Below are 4,072 nucleotides of genomic sequence, written 5' to 3'. Positions count from 1 at the left end.
CTTAAGTCTGGGTAGTCTAGGACCTAGAAGCATGCTTACTTGTAATAAATGCAACCTTGTTGAAAAATTTAAAAATGCTTGAACATGTTGAACGTGTAAATGAGTTTCTAATAGACTAGATATCAATTCTTGACTTTTAAAAGAGAAACTTGCCTCTTTCCGAATAATTGCTCCTTGATGAGTTATTGACTTGACTATTTGAATGTGTTTATCTGTTGTGGAACGGGCCGAACGGCTCGGTGGATTAAATAGATGCATCTATGGTTCGCGCCATTCGACCCTCTGGCAGTGCACAGTTTAAATATTGTTGGATCGGGCCGTATGACCTCGGCATGTGTTGCACATGCTTGTATTGCTTGCCTTGATATTTGTTGATACTAATATCTACTCTCCCCAACTTGAGATAATTGTTAATTAATAGATTATGAATCCGAAGACTTTAAATAAAAAGGAACTTTCACCTGTTTAATGACTCATTTAGATTTTACTGTTGTTCTTAGTAAATTCGTGAGTCATCGCATTAATAATACTATTACTGGACCTTTAGTAAGTGTCGAAGTTGCCATCTCGTCTCTACTTCTTCGAGATTAGGCGGGAGAGTACACGTTGTTTTTGTACTCATACTACACTTCTGTGCATTTTTGTTGCACAGGCACATGCTCCTCTAGTGGCCTAGTGGGCGTAGCAGCATGGTTGACACGGAGACTAGGTGAGCTGTATTTCCTCGAGGCGACCCGCAGCTAGTATAGTCTCTCTCAAGATTCTATTTATTTTCTGTCCAATTGTATTCCGGACAACTGTTGTACTTTATTCGATTTTCTTAGAAATTGCTCATGCACTTGTGACACCAGGTTCTGGGATGGTTATGAAGTATTTTGTATTAATTGCTTATCATTTAATTTGAATTGAAGCGACTATCTTTTTAATTGGTTCATTTGAAGGAAAATCATAGATTTCAAGAGTATTAAAACAAAAATTTAATTAAGTATTTTTGGTTGGCTTGCCTGACAGTGGTGTCCGGCGCCATCACGATCCTTAGTGGATTTTGGGTCGTGACATCATGGTATTAGAGCACTAGGTTCCCGTAGGTCTCACGAGTCATGAGCAAGTCTAGTAGAGTCCCGCGGATCGGTACGGAGACGTCTGTACTTATCTTCGGGAGGCTGCAGGACTGTTAGGAGTACTTCCTTTTTGATTCCTCATCGTGCGATTTGATTCCTTGAGGCTTATGCCCTTGCTTCCTTCCTACTCAATCTTACGCGACGCGAACCGCTGGCTATAAGTCGAGAATTTAAGAATTTGTAATGGTACTACGATATGGTGCGGGGTGTTTCTCCCTGCGGGGTTGTTTGAGCTATTATCGTCGCCTTGTGGAAGGATATTTTGTCGTTTCGGCTCAGTAGCGGTGCTTCCGAGAGCTCTAAGGCTAGGCACAAGTTGCCATGATGCTATGAACGATTGTTCCGCAGTATTGATATGATGGTAGGATGTTTACCTACGTGTCGGAGCAGTGAAAGACTTGAAGGGAGATTTACTCAGTGCATGATCTAGAGATTCGGCATTTTATTCCCGGCAGGGGAAAGGCAATCGGACTGAGAATGGTCACATTTAGGCTGGTGGAGTAATGAGACTTGGTATTTGTGAGTGTGGTGGAGTTTTCTTCTATGATGAGGTGTCGTTGTCCTAATTGAACGTGCTTAGTTCGCCGGTGTTATGATCTTCTACAATTCGCCTTCGGGGTAAGCTATTGTGAAATAGTATTGAAGATGCGGCTGTCAGATATCGCAGGGTGCGGTAGTTCAGGATTGAATCAGTGTTTCTAATGTCTACGGTTTGAGAAAGATGATCTTCGAAAAGGTTTAAAGCTAGCAGCAGTTGTGGGTTCAAGTGCCATGAAGATAGATTTTATTTAAGGCAACAACTGAGCAGCAAAGGACAAGGAAGGACATATGGGGAGTGTCAGGTGGTGGTTAAAATTTCTAGAAGGCCAGGTATAAGAAGCAAAGGTCGAGTAGTCGACTAAAGAGGTGAGTTTCGCCAAAGTGGGAGAGTTTGGGGTGATTTGCGAATTTTTGTGATTGGTGATTTGTGCCACAGATTTATTTGAAGTGTGGGCTATTATGCTGCAGGAGATTTGATCTAACGGAAAGGAGCTGCTTGAAATGAAGAAAGATATGACCTAACTTTGAATCGGAAGGATGTTGTCGCGCACTCAATTGATGTCCACAAGAGGTGTATGGACTCGTGCAGCTGGAGAGTGAGCTTGGACTCAGGATGTGTCATTAATGTCGTGGGGATTGCACCCCGTGTAGCAGCGTCGGAAGACGTCGGCACGTAAATCCCACAGGTGGGTTATTTCCAGTGAGCGGATCGGCGGTTGCATGGTTGGTGAAGCTTCTGCGGAAATTCTATTGGTTATACAACAAGGAGATCGGTTGTGCGAATGTGGTTGATGACTCAGGGTATAAAAAGGGGGTTTTACAGAAAGATTCCGAGAATTTTGTCGGTTGATTGCGCAAGGTTATGTCAATAAGAAATTAAGGATCTTGGTGGAGTCCAGAGTTGTGTAATAATAGCTTCAGGCTAAGTGGGAGAGTCCCACCGCCTATGATTAGGGTTGCATGGTTAACCACTTGCGAGGTTTCTGATTATTAGCATATTGATGGGTTATTTCAGCTACAAGAAAGGAACATAAGTGGTAAAATGAGCAAAAGAATTGTTAAAGGTGTGCTATGGTTGACCGTATTGACCCATGTTCAGACTTGGGGAAGGATTTATGATTTATGCCTTGTATAGATGTGGGTTTCAAGGGAAGTGATTCTGCCGGGTGCTTCACCGAGAGGGTATTCATGTGCCAGAAGATTTATGGAGTTGATTATATTCGGGGCCAAGTCAGAGCGGGTGGCTCTCAACAACGGTCCTAGTGGATTCAAAGGGGTAAAGTGTGGTGCCTAATGGCTTCGAGCCTATGGATACAGTTAAGAATCAAGCCTTGTAGCAGCTTATGAGAAGGGGCACAAAATGTTCTATGATGTTTTGACTTGCAGTGTAGCCCTCGGGAGGTATGAAATGGTTTGTGGGACTTGAGACAGCATGGTCTCGTGAGTCAAGGTCACTCGAGATGAGCGCGGATGGAGAATGCTATATGTTGAATGAAGTTATTATTATTTCTAAGGCGATCGAGGGTAAATTGGAAGAAGATAGATTGATTAGCCATAGTTGAATTGGCATATTAGTGGCAGTGATCGGTCCCTTCAACGCGATCAAGTTCTGCAAGTGATTTGTGGCGGTACATGTGAAGCTTGTCGGCCGACGTGATTGATGTTATTCAGAAGTATTCTAACTGTTATGGCCTGTCATGTGTAGGCGGGTCTCGGAAGGGATATGGTGGCTTAAGACCAGTACTTAGAGATTTGGGCGTATTTTACGGTTATGAGAATTCACCTGTGTGTCGCAATGGTTCACCTGAAGTGAGTTAAGTGAAAAGTTTTGATATGATGAAGTGTTAATCTATTAGTGGTTCCGGAGTTATGATGAGAATCGTGTTCTATCGTATATTGGCGTGTTGGGTGCAGTGAGTTGTATGGAAGTTGAAGTGAGGATCAAGGTTACAATTCGGTGTTGACGAGAATGTCACGAGCTCGGATGAGCAGGAAAGTAGTTTCGATGTTTAAAGTAAGTTGGTATTGTCTTCAGCGTCACCTGAGATCGGCGTTTGTGAAAGAGGCTTTGCATCCTGGTTATGGATTCTTGATTGCTTTTCAGCGTTAGTGCGGCCGGTGGTATGGATATACAGACTTGTTATCTGCTACGAAAGGTCGTGGGGGCGTGTTCTATGGGAAGATTGTACAAGTGTGGCATGAAGTCACTGATTGATTGGAGAATGAAACCAAGTATGGAGATTGTGGTGGTATCGTTAATTTGAGAATTTATGCCTGGAGGGTACTCGGTTTATTGGGTTGTGGACTGTGGATGATTACTCCAGTTATGATGGTTGTTCTTATGTGTTATGAGAGAAAGGGGAGCTATTATGGAACTTTGAAAGGTTATTAGTCTAGTTCAGTGCGATCAG

Source organism: Nicotiana attenuata, chromosome 2, assembly GCF_001879085.1.
Source record: "Nicotiana attenuata strain UT chromosome 2, NIATTr2, whole genome shotgun sequence".
NCBI classification, from domain to species: Eukaryota; Viridiplantae; Streptophyta; class Magnoliopsida; order Solanales; family Solanaceae; genus Nicotiana; species Nicotiana attenuata.
This window is presented reverse-complemented; position numbering follows the sequence as displayed.